General features: G+C 40.1%; 1 long non-coding RNA gene across 4 annotated transcripts in view; it reads left to right on the top strand.

Annotated features, from left to right (window-relative positions):
- The window catches only part of LOC117355909, a 169291-nt gene that overhangs the window by 26837 nt on the left and 125576 nt on the right, over nucleotides 1–16878 (top strand). For all 4 annotated transcript variants that reach the window (XR_004538482.1, XR_004538484.1, XR_004538481.1 and 1 more), the window contains exon 2: nucleotides 14120–14204. This is a non-coding gene — a long non-coding RNA (uncharacterized LOC117355909). The remainder of the gene's footprint in view (nucleotides 1–14119; nucleotides 14205–16878) is intronic.

Genomic DNA, 16878 nt, shown 5'->3' with positions numbered 1-16878 from the left:
CGAGCTGGCGTTAGTTCTAGAAGTGTAGCGTGGGTTTAGTGCGTACTAAAATCCTGCGTGCGCTTATAACGCTAGCGCACCTTAGTAAAAGGAGCCCGTAGTGTTGTACAAAAATCTATTGATTTAATAAAAATGTTTTTATTCTCGAGGATCGATCAGATGAATGGGGAAAATACAGATTGAAGTATATTTGTGTCATTTTTTTTTGTATAAAGTTTTAAACAAGTAAGCGCAACTAAAACATTTCTTATTTAAAATAAAGAATTATGAAATTACAAATGTATCTGGTGTATTTTAGGAATTCCTAGTCATGTGAAATAACAGCCCAAGCTAAAACAATAGACAATATGACAAGATTATAAGGAATAAAAGCTGTAGACCAGGGGAGTCCAACCTGCGGCCCAGTGAAGTATTTTGTGCGGCCCCGGTCGAGGGCAATGCAGTTTTTTTCCTCTGCTGCCCCTATTTGTTTACCGTCTTGCCGGCTCCCTCCTCTGTCTTGCTGCAGCGTTTGCGGCCCAAGAAACATTTTTTTCGGCCAATGCGGCTCAGGGAAGCCACCCCTGCTCTAGACTGTTAGGGGCAAATTCTATACAGGACGCCTAAAAGTTAAGCATCATTTAGACATCCGGCAGCCCAATGTTCAGCGCGATTCTATTATACATAGACACATAACAGAGAATCACGCTCAGCCCATACTAGGGGTTTGGACCCACCACCTTGGGAAGATGGAAGAAGTGCCTTTAACCCCTGAGTCACAAGGGCTTCCTTTTAGGCAGGGGTTTCTGCCATGTTAGATGATACCTTAGGAGATCATAGCCATCTCAGGGTAAAAATAAGTTTCCTTCTGGACCCTGGAAATGACAGTGCAAATGTACTCTTGATACCTGTCCACAACCCATAATTATAATAACTTTATTTTTATATACCTCAATACCACAAACAATTTAAAGCTTCTCTTATGAGACCAAAAAGAAGCTATTAAGGTACTGGGGTGGGGGGGGGGGGGAGGATGGTTTGAACCCATGGCCTGTTGAGGATATGCCTATAACCACTGAGCCACAGAAGCTTCCTTTTAGGCAAGGGATCCTATTATTTTTTAGTGACATTCTACCAGTTGATGGCCCTCAAGGATAGAGAAGGAAGACCAAGGGCCTAGAGTGATATTTCTATACCAAAACAAACATACCATACCATTTGGTATGGATCTATGAGGGGCTGTTGAAAAGTTCTCAACACAACCGAGAATGATGTGGAGTCCTGAAACTTACAAGTTATGCCACATTTTTCTTGATACTTGGTTTCAATCAGGCAAATGTATCTAGCAAATGAGCACAAGTATAGGGAAGCCAAGCCATTATGACATCAGTGATGAGGTTAGCTCTTAGGTACTGCTGGAAAGAGGCATTATGACATCACAAGGGGCCGCTGAAAAGTTCTCAGCCCAACCAAGAAGAGAATGATGTGGAGCCATAAAACTTACAAGTGACCTTTACAGAATCTTTGTTAATGGTGCTGACATTTTGATTGCTCTAGTCTACAGGACTTGTCAGCAACTTTTAACACAGTGCACCACAACACTCAGAGACTGCATTTAAATGAACTTAGTGTTGAGGATATAAGAGGTTCATTTTGTTTTTGAAGAGCAGACTCCAGCATTTAAAACTGGAGATTTTGAGACCTGCCATGAAAACTAGCTTATAGAATATTTCAGGGGTTGATGCCATCCCCACCGGTGTTTAGTATTTATATTCAGAATCTGGATATCATAATTAGATCAGCCGGGATAAGGTGCTCAATATACGAGGGCTGATCAAAAAATATCAAACCTTAATTTTTCTTGTGTAAACAAATAGAGCTAGGGAGGTGTGGTTTGGTGCATGTATGTAGGCGACCCTAATGTACATGCTTGAATTTTTTCCCGCCTACAGAAGCTGTCAGTCGCTGGCAGTCCGCCGATGAGTGAGGAAGTGTAAATGAGCGCTGTCCGATTTTCATTTTTGACAAAATGACAGAAAAAGTTGAACAACACTACTGCATTAAATTTTGTGTAAAGCTTTTTTTTTTTTTTTAAGATCTTTATTGAATTTCCAAACATTGGCAGTGCATTACAGATAATATAACATTAAAAGTTTGAATAAAATGCACCTTAATATATGGAGATGATTTCCAGATGTGTAGTGAACTGGGAAATAATCACAGTCTGATTACTGGAAAGTTAATTAACTGATTACAAGAAACACAGGGCTGGATATAGATAAATAAATTACTTTAACTGAATAAAATAAGGGAGGTTCCTGGAAAAGGTGAGCATCACTGAAATATCCTCCACCTCAGATTGGATGGCTTGTTATTATACTTACCGTATGCTCAGAAGCTGGTGGTATGAAATAGAGCCACCACCAGGGCATGAAGAACTGCATAATGGTAATGCTCCTGTATGTCCAAATGAAGGTCCGGGACACCTGAGCATGGATAAGAAGAAGAGAGGGATAATGTTAGGACGTTGGAATTTAAGATTATTGATCACAAGAGCTGTTCAGGGAAGACGATGGCACTCAGTGGCGTAGCGAGGATGAGAGGCACTTGGAAGTGGCACCCCTCCCCTACTCCTTCCCCACCTCCTCTGCTGCGCACGCACACCCTGTACCTCTTTTAACTTACCCGGCGTGAGTAGCATCACCAACCTGTTGCCCAGAGAGATCTCTAGCCCAGAATTATTTAAGAGAAAAAAAGACAATTTAATTTAATTCTGAATTTACAATGCCTAGATCGTAGTAGTCATTGTAGTAGGATAGAGAACAGGGGAACCTTTAATTACATGAATGGTTAGGATGTATGCGTTGGGGGCAGCAGGGATTACTTTGGATCAAGTGGATACAAAAAAAAAAAAATTTTACACAGTTGTGCAAAGATCTTCTTGAACTTATATGAATCACGAGATATTATTTTATGACAATTAGCAGTGAGGTGTCCAAAAACGCAACAAAGTGGAACCAGGACTTGAAGCCAGGATATAAAATTTGCAAATCTGTATTGAAAATTATGATAAAACACACACTGGAACTTTGACCCTACAAAGGCCGTGTTTTGGCAAAGAGTGCCTTCCTCAGGGGTCCTGTGTCCATGTCAACGTGACTTCATGTTTGGAATTCTATTTAAAATTTCCACGGACTCTCAGCCACATTGACACGGACACAGGACCCCTAAGAAAGACAATCTTTGCCAAAACACGGCCTTTGTCATAATTTTCAACACAGAATTACAAATTTTATATCCTGGCTCCAAGTCCTGGTTATACTTTATGCGTTTTTGGATTCCCCTTTTGTGTTGTGGAACCTTGGGCCTTTGTCTCTGACTTTGGGCCCACTGCTGTTTGCTGTGTGGCCACCCAGCAGCATTTGTGGATTATGCAATGCTGTAATGCAAGGTTTATTACTGAGGCTGAGTGACCTATTAATGAAAAGCTTTGGTGTACATTATGGGCTGTTATACAGCATTTAAGTTTTATAGGGTAGGCTTATTCTCTCATGGAATGTGCCCTCTCTGCAGCTATGAGAAATAAAATGATTCATTTGGTGTCCCATATATGTAAGCAAGTAATTATAACTTTATTAATAAGTTAAAACACAGGAAAGCTTATGCTACAAAAGGTTTGAAGCAGGAGGAGGTATTTCAGGGTCCAGGAGGGATTTGTTTCCAGCAGTATTATCAGACAGAAAGACTTACTAGTTGACCTTTTTTTTTTTTTTTGCATTGCAAGAAGCCAGAAGATGCTGAAACAGAGTGTAAGATAATAAAAGCTCTGCCTTTTCAAGCCTTTGTGTAATGCACTATTTACACAATATGTGGGTGATCTTGATCCAATAATCTTTAGGAACTACTTGAACCTTATCTTGTATTATGTTAGCCGCATATTATTAAGAATATTTATCTTCCTCTATATCAGGGGTGTCGAACACAGTGGGCCAAAATTAAAAACTTGGATAAAGGCGCAGGCCAACCAAAACAAGTGCCATGGTCGTAACTGTGTTTAAGGACAAGGTTTGGCAAAAGAAACGAAAAGAGTGTTAACATATAAAAGTGGCCAAAGAAGCATCACGGTAACATAATAAACTAGAACCCAACAATAAATAAATAGTGAAAAATAAATAATAACAAAACCTTACGTGCATAAATAAAAAGTCTCTGCTGCAGAGCGTGAAAAAAGTGCAGCTGTCCTGCACTAACAAAACGTCAGTGTGGCAATAGAATACACGGTATCCTCCCTCCCTTTATCGCTCTTTCTTGGAATTCCTCAAACCCTAATACCACCAGATCCTCCCACAAATTAAAACTATCCTTCCCCTCGCTAAAAGGCATTTCCCACACAGGAAAGCTAGGGACCTCCCTCCACTTCAAAATCACTGAGCTCTGTAACAACCTTACCTCCCTCTCTTCGGAACTTGAGCTCTCTCCAAGTTTTCCGCAAACATCTGAAAACCTGGCTTTTCTCAAAAAATGTAAGTCTCCCTCCAACTTAGGAATCAAGGAAACTCTTTTATCTTGGCATCCCAAGTCCTGTAAATTTTCTTCACACTTCTACCTCTAACCCTCTGTTGTAGTTCCTTCCTGTCTCTTCTACTGTAAACCGCGCCGAGCTCTACGAACGTGGAGATGATGCGGTATACAAACCTAAGGATTAGATTAGATTAGAAAACAAAAAAAACCCATCGGCTATTTTATGGGAATTTAAGATAACTTAAAATAACTTTGGGCATGTTAAAAATAAAAAGGAAGAATGAAATAAAGGCCATGGAGGCTCTTACCTAGTAGAGACAATCTATAGCGCCCTGAGCTGAGCAAACTGAAAGTAAAATCGGCCCAAAAAAACTCCGGCAATTTAAAAAAAAAGGGGGGGGGGGGAGGGGGTGTCACGTGACAAGTGCCGTAGTCACAACCGTAATCATAAGCAAAAGGTGGTGTAAAAAAACACTAAAGAAATCAACGGTCACATGTCGAATTAAAACCTGATTTAAAATAATAAATAAATAAAGCGAAAGGTTTAAAAACAACTGACGCACATCGTGAAGATAGTATAGCTGTCCTACATTGACATACCCGGAGGCCAGCTCTAGTAGACATTTGGTATTTTCTCACGGGCCACATAGAATTACACTGCGGGACAGATTTGGCCCACAGGCCTGAGTTTGACACCCCTGCTCTACATTATTGTAACTGATGGACTTTTTTGTTACTCTTTGACTTTTGTTAACCAAATCGAGCTCCTTTTGGTGATGGCCCGGTATATAAACCCAAGTCTTAGATTAGATTTATTTGTATGTTCCAGAACAACAGCCAGAAACCAGATGTATCCATCTCTGGGAATGAGGGTTCAAATGAAAATTATTTTCTCTTACAGAGCTATCTGCTTTCTAGGTAATTGTAGTGCACAGTATTTTTATTTATTTGTATTTATTTAAAATATTTCTAGTCCGCTTAATAAACTAAGGGCTCCTTTTACGAAGGCGCGCTAGCGGTTTTAGAGCCCGCACCGGATTAGCGCGTGCTAGCCGACAATCTACCACCTGCTCAAAAGGAGGCGGTAGCGGCTAGCGCACGCAGCAATTTAGCGCACTTTAAGGCCCTAGCACACCTTCGTAAAAGGAGCCCTAAGTGGTTCGCAATATCGCATTCATAACATCATTAGACAAAACTCCATTCATCAGACTTTACAAAACCACACTTAAAATTCTAGCCCTGCTACAAAGAAATCGGAATTCTACATTATCTTTTCTTCTAGATCAGGTTCCACCATCTCACTTCTAAGTATAGATTACTACAATCAGTTAAAAGCCTGGACAAAGAAGTATGTTTTAAACAATTTCCTGAACTGTAAAACATTTTCACAGAATCGTATTACTCTGGGTATCTCTTTCCATAAAACTGAACCTGCAACTGAAAAACAGAATTTTCTAGCAAATGTTTGTGTGTCCTGAGTGTTGCCTTATGTATGGCTCAGTGTTGTATGAGACAATGTTGTCATGTGTTTTTTCATTGATATTTTCTTTTTTTCCCCAATTGTTCAAAGCTGTTTAACAATTTTTGGCAGTTCTTTTGACAGATACTAATGGGAGACTTTCAAAGAGAAAGTTTTTTTAAACTTTTTATGTGCCTGTGATAAGGATCCAGTCACAAACACAGAAATTGGTTTTGTTTTTGATTTTTCTTGTTTTGCCATATGGTCACTGATTATTGTTCATGCCATGGTAAAGAAATATATACCATGGTTTAACACCATACCTTAAGGATTAGTGTGAATTCAAATTCAATTTCAAATAATGTGAATGCATGCATATCTCAATTACAAATTTTACTGGACACAGAGGGGCAAATTCAATTAATGGTGTCTTGATTATAGGCGGCAGTAGGCGTCTTATCACTGTTTAACCAGCCAATCAGGATGCACGTTAAAAAAAAATCCTGAGACAGGCTGCCTATATTGTAGGTATCTTCGTGAGCCTAGGGAGGCGCTTAGGGCGGCCTAAGCTTGCCCAAGGCTAGTCATGGGCTTTGTTTCACCCAGAAGTGGCCATAGGCAAGCTTAGGCGGCCCTAGGCATCTCCCTAGGGCCATGATAGATACCATTTCAAATTGACAGAGCCGCTGAACTGATTATGGCAAGAGAATCTCCCTGCTGTGATCAGTTTAGCGGTTGCGGAAGGGAACCCTTACCTCCCCTGTGAAATCTACCAGCAGGAGGGATGCCCAGTCCCTCTTGCCAGAACCCCCGAATATCCACCCACCACTACCACCAAATGTCCACGACAGGAGGAGTGCCCCTAAGACATCCCCCAGCAGGAGGGATGCCCAGTCTCTCCTGCTGCCAATCCCCCAGCAGGAGGGATTTCAAGTCCCTTCTGCCGCCACCCCCTAAGACATACCATGGCAGGAGGGATGCCCAATCCCTCCTGTCAGAACTCCCCTTCCCAGAGATGATTGGCAGGAGAGATGCCTAGTGCCTCCTACCGGAACACCCTCTCAAAGGACATGCCCCCCCCCCCCACTCCCTCCAAGTCCACCTAGACCCCACAGTACCTTTTTTAAGTTAGCCAGCTGGAGGGATGCTTCCTCCATCCCTCTGGCCAGCAGGCCCGCCTCCACTGAATGGCGGGCCTGCCCCTTCCTGTGCATTGGGGGGGGGGTTCCGTGGAGGAAGGAGTGGGCATCCCTCCTGCTGGCTGACTTCACGGGGGGGGGGGGGTCGCTGCTGCTGCTGCTGCTGCAGCTGCTCAGCTGATCAAGGCAGGGATATTGTCATGCCATTATCAGCTCAGTGGCCGATTCTATTTGAAATGTAGGCCCTAGGGTGATGCCTACTGCCGCTTAAGCTTTCCCAAGGCCACTTCTGGGTGAACCATGCCCACACCCAGCCTTAGGCAAGCTTAAGTGTCCTGACATGTCTCCCTGCACCTACGACAGACACCTACAGTGTAGGCAGCCTGCCTCAGGGGTTTTTGGGTTTTTTTTTAGAAAATGTGTGTCCAAATTGGCTGGTTAGACAGTGGTAGGATGCCTTACCACTGCCTAAAATTGGGACACCATTTAGAGAATTTGCCTCAGTGCCTGTTAAGAGCTGAGTTTCTTATCAGTGCAGCTCCCAAAGCTGGTTATTCAGACAAAACATCTGGTCTGAATGACTGGGACAGACTGGAATTTTAACTTTCACATACTGATAACAGCAAACAGAGGACCTGTTTTTCTCTTTATTCATCCTGTAATCATCCTGTGTGTTTGAAAGATAGGCTTAACCCCCCCCCCAAAAAAATAAATAAATAAATAAATACCAATACTCTAAGAACTTCTACTGAAAAATTGGTGAAACTCTCCCTTTAAACCCAGTCCAAGGATGACAGCTGCACTAAAATTTCCAAGATTAAATAAAGGGATTTCAGTACGGGCTCAATTATCCCTGCGAATAACCAAAAAGCCCCTGGAAGGAATTCATAGGTGACTAACGCCAGACCCAAAGGTCTAAATAAACCCTTCCCAGTACATCACGATACCCTTATTTAGAACATTTAATTAATAATATTAAATAAATATAAAGTGCAAACGTGCATCCAATCAGGGAATAAAAGGAGGGACAGAAGTATTTGGAAAAACCCCACAAAAATCAATATCAAAAAATCATCAAAGGTCAGTGAAATAATTTAATAAATATATAAAATGGTAGCTTCAAAAGTTCATAAATTCATAGATTCAAAAAGTTCAAAGTTCAATTTGTATCATATCACCATTATGTCTCCGTTCATCAATTCATAAAGAGTAAATAGCAAAAATATGAAAAGCACTCCAAATTAGCATCAATTAATACACTTAGCTGGATCTTCGATTTCATAGATTCAAATTCATGTCACCATGTCTCCACTCAACGAGGCCCCATTTCGTTGTCTTCTTCAGGAGGGAGAGTTGATAAAAAGACGGTGAATCATCTATTCCTAGAGCTGGGAGCGAAAGTCTAACAAGCCCCGCTCTACTGCCAGTGGCACAATCATGCTGGAACCGAAGGCAAGGCACAGTGGCATCCGGAGTATTCAAAAACCTCCAAGGACCCCGCCCACAGCGACGCACTGGGAAAAACGTGATGACGTATGTCCCACAGGTGAAAAGAGAAAAAGAAATAAAGTTAGATGACTGAAAACGAAGGAATCAAAAGTAAAAAAAGAGTCAAGCCAAACAAAATAACTCTGACAATCAAAACGATCAACCCAGAGGTCCAGTGTGAAAAAAATTACTATCATACATTGCTTTTGATTAGACTATGTAGTAAAACACTTGTCTACATTCTCATTGAGTCCAAATGGGGAAAATGCCTTGAGATGAAAAATCCAAAAGTTTTCCCTCTTTAGCAGGTAAGTGCTTTTATCTCTGCTAAAGGCAATAGGTAATTGTTCCAAGATGCACAATTTAAGTTGAGCATAAGAATGATGGTGCCTAAGATTATGAGCCACCATAGGAGCCGTTTGTTTCCCTGTATTGAGGCTACTACGGTGCTCAATAAGTCTAACCTTTACTGCCCTGGTGGTACAGCTAATCATAAATAAGACCACAGGGGCAGGATATAACATAAATCACAAAGCTTGAATTACAAGAAGTAATTGATTAGAGATTGTAAATTTGCCCCGAAATAGGATGTGTCCAAGAATCCCCAGTATGGGAGGTATCACACGAGGAGCAATGGCCACAAGGGGAACGAAATCCTCTAAGCGCAGGAGAGAGGGGTTTCTCACGGAAATCAGAAGAGACCAAATGTTCAGACAAATTCTTGCCCCGTGTGAAAGAAAATGCAGGGATTGTCTCTGAATGCTGGATACAATTGCAGGACATGCCAATGATTTTGTACACTGTGGGCTACCGCTGCAGAGTGAGTTGAATGAGAAATAACACAAACTTGATTGGAAGATGTTTCTTTCCTCCCCTGAATGAGTAAAAGATCTCGATTGCATGCCACGCTCATAAATAGGCCCTTCGGATCACTGATGTGGGATAACCCCTTTTGAGAAATTTATCCCAAAGAAATTTAGCTTCTGTTTTAAAGTCAGTCAGTAGTACATATTCTCCTGGCTCGTAAAAATTGGCCAATGGGAATGGCCGCTTATAGACGTTTAGGATGACAACTTGAATATGACAAAAAAATTGTTACGCTCAGTACTTTTATGGTGAATTTTAGTAGAGAGATTACACCCTTGGGCCATAACAGTGGTATTCAAAAAAGTAATATATTGTTTGTGACTAGTACAGGTGAACCGTAAGCATGTGGTTAAAGAATTAATCCAGGATATAAAAGTTGTTAATTGTTCTTCAGTTGAAGTCCATATAAAAAAGATGTCGTCTATGAACCGCAACCAGCAGACAGTATGTTCAAAAAAAAGAATGAGAATACAACTGTTCTTCGAATTGAGACATGAACAAATTAGCTATACTGGGGGCAGCTGTAGTGCCCATGGCAACTCCTTGGCTTTGTTGGTAAAAATCATTATTGAATCTAAAATAACTTTTTGTAAGTCCATCAAAAATGCAGTAGAGACTCTGCTGGAAGGGTCACGTTGATTAAGAGTGGACATTGTGTGTGAATGCTACCATTTAGGGAAGCCCTATAGTGAAGCTTGGAGTAGCTCAACTGTGGGACAGATGTGCCGCCCAGAAGCCCCTCCCATTAAAAAGAGCTCCCCACTTGACCATAATGGGCTACCCAGTTGTGAGAGACTAGATGATGCAGGTTTTACCCGTGATATATCTTTCTTTTCTATACTAATAAATGTTATATGTAGTTTTAATAGAAGTTAGTATATATGCTACTCTATTTTCATGGGCAAAATTTATTAGCAGTCAGAGAGTGTCAGCCTATTTTATGCTAGCCTGTTGTGACAAGTATGGCCAGGCAAAACAAATATGGTATATTCCAAAATGCTTTGACGATTCTCTTCACCTTATCTGATGCTGTAGTGAACTTTAGCACAAAAATATGATCCTCAGTTGTATCCTCAATACTCTGTTTCAGTTTTGGTGTGAGGAAGAGCTCTCTACGTTTGTATAATGATTGTTTTCTTGTCTGTTTTAACAAGCAGGTAGGATAACTCCAATCTTGACATTTCTGTAACAGTGCAGAGGAAGAACAGTCATGCATAGAATGAAAATTCTCCTATAATGGAGAAATTGAGAAAATGGCAAACTTGCCTTAGAGTGGTTGAGCTGCATACCATTGAAATGGAGGAAGGCATTTCTAAGAATGGTATTTCTTAGAATGTTCCTTGTACAGTGGAACCTCGGTTTGTGAGTAACGCGGTTTGCGCATGTTTTGCAAGACGAGCAAAACACTGAGCAAACTTTTGTCTCACAAACCGAGCACCACCCCGAAAAATGAGCACTTACAGCTGCAGGAAGCGCCGCTTCAGGGGGATGCCTCTTCCATCTGCCGACCAGCCTTCCAAGCCGGGTGCCTTCCGCATGTTGGAGAGCCACTGTCTGAGCCCACACAGCCGAATGCCATCCCACCTGCACGTTGCATATGATCATGCACGTCAATCATCGACATTGTGCGTGATCATATGCAACGTGCAGGTGGGATGACACTCGGCTGCGTGGGCTCTCGTAGGCTCTCCAACATGCGGAAGGCACCCGGTGTGGAAGGCAGACGGAGGACAAATCCCCCTGAAGTGACGCTGTGTGGACTCAGGGGTTCTCCAACAGCTGGCGGATGGAGGAGGCATTTCCTTGAGATAGCGCTGCAGCACTGGCACTCGACAGGTACACATCCCTGGGCCACCCCTTGCCACTTCCTAGGCACCTTTTGGGTTGTGGAACGAATTGTCAGCGTTGCCATTATGGCCTATGGTGAAAGTTGCTTTGATATAAAAGTACTTTGGATTACAAGCATGCTTCTGGAACGAATTATGCTCGTAAACCAAGGTACCACTGTATATTTGTTTCTGTGAAATAACAGGGTGCAGGTTTTTTCCTTTTGAGTCAATAAAGAGGTTTTCTTTACTGCTTGTGATTGTGTCTGGCTGTGTGGGCACAGGCCCAAAACCCAAACCCTGTTCACTCTTGTTACAGGCTGTAAGACATGATCGATATATTTGCAACTCCATTCTAACAATGACTCTCTGGCTAAAATGATTGGGCACTATGGTAGAGTCCTCAAGTCCTTATACATCTTAAGTAATGTATAACATATAGTAGTTTTAAGATACTTTTGATTCAAAAAGGTATGCTTGATTATTCACAATTGCAACACAAATTCAGTCTTAAATCACAAAATTATAGATGGTTACAGTTGAAGGCCATTCAGGTGGGGTTCCCTTAATGGAAAAATCTCAGTAATCAGTATAGTTTGCCGCTCTTATGCTTTCAGGTGGACTTCCTGGGACATCAGGCCGCTCAGTGGTATAAATTAATATCTGGATTTTTAAATAAGAAACCAAAAACTGGTCTTCGGGACATTTGGAGCATTGGAATCAAGCATCAAATTACTGCATCTCAATGGCCATGTATTTGGGCTTGGAGGATGAGATGTACAGTGTCTGCATCTATGAGACAAACTTGTTTTTTTCTGTTACATAGAGCATTTTGGACCCAGATCGTTTACAGAAGTTAGATAGCTCTAAATCTAATAGACGCTGGCACTGTCATCTTGAAGCTGGGACATTAGATCATTTGTTATTCTATTGTCCATTGATACTTGCTTTCTGGAAATCAATATGGGGTCAAATAAATAATTTGTTAGATAATCCGGTGGCATTATCCTATGACACCGTATTGTTTGGCATGGCAATGAGGGCTAAAAGCCAAATATCCTCTAATAACAATAAGCTTCTACTCATTATGACAGGGGTTGCCATACAACAGATGACGAATAATTGGAAAAATTGGGATAGGCTGAATTATAGCTTTTGGTAGAACTCTTTGGGCTCCTATTATCAAGCCGTGCTAGTGGTTTAACACATGTAATACCGCGCTCTAAACCGCCGGCTGCGCTAGCCGCTACCGCCTCCCTTGAGCAGGCGGTAATTTTTAGGCCAGCGCAGGAGTTAACACGTGATTAAATGTCGCGCACGTTAACCCCGCTAGCGCGGCTTGATAAAAGGAGACCTTTGTGTCATATATTCAAAATGGAAAGGATAATTGCCATGCAGCAGGGAAATTTTAAGAAATTTCAGGTTATTTGGGAGCCATTAACAAGATACTGTAAAGATTGAAATTACTGCATAGAATAAAAATTTGTTTTTTCCCTTTTGTTCATACACGTCCAGGGTGGGGTGGAGGTGGGTGGGAATATTTCATGATTTCTTTTGCTTATGAATAATTGTTAGGTATAAGGGAAGGGAAATATTTAATGAGAGTTTGAATTTGATGATATATTAAGTGATGTTAAAGTTTAAAATGATTGTATTTTATGTTACACTTATTGTGAGTTTTAAAAATGAATAAAGATTTATTAAAAAAAAATAAATAAAATGTATGTTCAGTCTCAATCAGAAACCCTTGTTGCTTAGCTTCTTCTACAATCTGAGCTATTTGAATTTTTAACATATCAGTAGGATTCTAAAGTAGATGTTGCTATATAGCAGCATCACTCAATTGCCTTTCAATTTCAGAGATGTGGATGGGCATTTTCAGTATGAAGTCCAAATTTGCTATGGAGAAAATATTTTATTTTATTTCTTTTAATTTAAGTATTTATATACCACTTATAGCTTAACCCCCTCTTCTATGAAACCGCGCCAGTGGTTTTTAGCGCAGAGAGCTTTGCTGAATGGTCCATACTGCTCCCGCTGCTCATTGAGTTCCTATGAGTGTCGGGAGCAGCGCGGGCCATTCAGCGGGGCTCCCCATGCTAGAAACTGCTAGCGCAGTTTCGTAGAAGAGGGGGTAAGTGGTTTATATTCAGGTACTCGAGCATTTTTTCCCTATCTGTATCTGGGGCAATGGTGGGATTAAGTGATCTGAACACAATGTATACAGGCAATTTGAGAGAAATTTATATATATATATATATATATATATATATATATATATATATATATATATATATATATATATATATATATATATATATATACATACATCACAATATACTCTCTCTACTCGATTCTTCTTTTTGTTTAATAACTGAGCAGTTTATAAGGTGGGTGAGAGTTATACCTAGGCAGACAGTTTCTAACTGCCCAGGATACAGGGCTCTTTTTACGAAGCCGCGTTAGTGGCTTTGTCACACGTGAATTTTTATCACGCGCTAGCCGAAAAACGACCGCCTGCTCAAGAGGAGGTGGTAGAGGCTAGTGCGGCCGGCAGTTTAACACGTGCTATTACGCACGTTAAACCGCTAACGCGGCTTCGTAAAAGGAGCCCACAATTGTAACATATCAATAGGAGGAAAAAAACCTCAGATCTCCATGTACCGTCAGTCACAAACATTGCAAGCAAACTTGAAAGGGAAAATCTTCATCGGTAAAAAAAAAAAAGCAACCCCTCCAACCTCCTATCAATATTTCTCCATTTTAACCATTTTTATAAATGCTTATGAAGATATCTCTCTCATTCTTTATCACTAATCCTTAGCTTTATTTGTTTTCAGAATGCTGAAATGCTCAATGAATATGGAATTTGGCTGTGTCGTCTGCACCCTCGTCGCTTGCACTTACCTTCATGATGTTGCACAGGTGGGTGACAATATTGTTGTAGAATCCAAAATAATATTTAATCTTATTCTTGAGTCATCTATGAGTCAACTTATGAAGCCATAATTTGTGGTACGTTACTACACGTTAAGCCTACTTTGGATAAATATAAAAGCCGTCTTTTCTTGATCATGACGGGAATAGCTATCCAAATGGTCACACATAACTGGAAGAGCCACGACAGAATAAATTACACATTTTGGTGGGCAAATGTGTGTACCACATATAAATATGAGAGAATGAATGCGGAATGTATGGGGTTTAGTAGTTCCTTTAATAAAGTGTAGAGCCCATTGACTACATTTGTTACCTCGCAATAAAGGTCATGTATCTCTCCTTTTCTTAGATTTCCTTACACATCCAGGGTGGGTGGGTGGGGGGAGGGAAATGTATTTTGAAGATTTAAATTACTTAATTATAATATTGTAATCACATCATATGTCTTATTGTATTAATAACTGGGAGGAGGATGGGAGAAAATGATTGTTTTATGTATTACTTGTGTAGTTAATAGTACGTTTTATGCGGTATTTTATGTTCAATTAATTGTATTGCACTGTCAAAGTTTGAAAATCAATAAAGATTAATAATAATAATAATATTTAAATTACATTTGTAAGCTTAAAAACTTTGGTAACCCCCCAGAGGTTTCTCATGTCCACATTGCAGCCCTTTACATGGAAAAGGTTGGAGACCACTACCCAAAGACATAATATTGCAGACTGGCCTAAAGATATAGGCACTTGGGGTGTGCAATTTTGTTAACAGCATAATAGTAGTAAAATGACCAAACATAAACACGTGAACCCCCTCTTTTACTAAGCCTGATTGCCTGGGCCGACATGTTAAATGCTCCGACGCCCATAGGGATTGAATGGACATTGAAGCATTTGCTGCGTGGCATTCATTCCTGCAGCTTAGTAAAAGCTCTTTTTTTAAGAAATTGAATTGAAATTTTGAAATTGAAAACTAATAATGGGAATTCTATGAAACAGTATTGAATCCAGATATGAGTCCAAAGATACTGCACTTTAATTTCCCTCATACAGTGCACATCACCCGTGCAGAAAGAGGGGGGAGAAATGCAGGGGTTTCTTGATAGAAAGATTTTTTATTTTTTATTTTTTGAAATCACATTTCTCTCTTGTTCTATCTCTTGAGTCTATCTGACTTTAAAAAGTATTTATTGTTTTAAAAATTCAAATTAAATAGGTATAATAAACAAACTACTTAAGCACTTTTAAAAACATAAATAATCCAATAAAAACCATGACAAAATTCCAGGGTGTGAGCAAGGGACATTTGACGCTGGCGGACTCATAAGCTCAAGGTGTGAAAAATAATAAAAATGCAAAATTTCACTAACGTAAAGTTACCAGTAATTTTATTGTGTTTATCTTCAATCATGACACCAAAAGAATACAGCAAAATTGCATTAGCCGTTACATTAGTGGGAGATCGTTATAGTTGCCAAAATGCTGGCCTATTCTGATAACGAGCTCAGCTTAATATCTCAAGTCACTCTATTATATACTTTTGGCTCAGTGTGACATCATCAGTTTGATAACCAATAAAAATTAACAAAGGAGGTGTTTAAAATTAGACAAAGAAAAAGTTTCAAAGGTGCTGAAAAGTTCTCAGCCTTAGAGGAAAAGAGAAAGTGCAGGAGAAGGCAATCAAAGAGAAGGAGGGGCTGTCTCCCCCTGAGCTGACAGTTTCAAATTTCATCGATCTAGCCCACAGAAGCCTTCCTATGTTAGAGCAGGAGTCTCTGACTATTACTTCCAGATGTTATTTTAGGATTTCTTTAGGTTGCAAATATATATAATATGCCTTTTCAAAACCCATTCTTTTGTTCAATACACAGTCACACAATCACTCCAGGGGCCCCCATTCATTCATAATTTTCATTCATATCTCAGCCATTCATATTTAATGCATTTTATATCTTAGTTTAGGACACGTTATCATCCTAGCCAGTCTAAAGCACATCTGGTATCAATTAACACCACGATGCTAGAAGCCTGAACAAAGACTTGGAAAAACTGCACACAAAATGGATTCCAAAGACAGAGAAGATATAGAAAAAACAGCAATCAAAATGGAGTCCATGTATCTCTTAATTTCCTTCATGATCTAGCCTAATAGCAAAGTACATAAAAAGAATATTATTATACTTTCCCTTATATTAATCTTGGAGTGTGTTTTTCTGGCTTTAGCTTCATTCATATTCAGATTTTTATTCACCAGTTTGTCGTATGCTTCTATTGGGCATGGCCTTAACTGACACATATGCTTGTATCTAACTAGAATTACCCAGAATCATACGAAAAATAGGCACTTTTGTAGAAAAACTCCACAAAAATACTGCACCATCATGTTCTGATATCCATTCCATTACCGTCCCATAAACATCACCCCCTACTGGCCACGAGCCACTACTCCTCAGGTGTTCCATAAATGTCAACTGATTTAAGCAACACCCTGCACAAATAACCCTGTGGTAATAAGATGTCTAAATGTCAAACCCTCCTTGTTTAAACAGGATTAAATTCTAGAGCTCGACAGCATACAAGAGATGTTCAACAATTTATCTACCTGTGTATGAAAGAAAGTAGCAAGTGATGAAATAAGTCTGTGCATGTTGCGACATGTC

The sequence above is a fragment of the Geotrypetes seraphini genome, chromosome 2 (assembly GCF_902459505.1).
Source record: "Geotrypetes seraphini chromosome 2, aGeoSer1.1, whole genome shotgun sequence".
NCBI lineage: Eukaryota > Metazoa > Chordata > Amphibia > Gymnophiona > Dermophiidae > Geotrypetes > Geotrypetes seraphini.
This window is presented reverse-complemented; position numbering and strand designations above follow the sequence as displayed.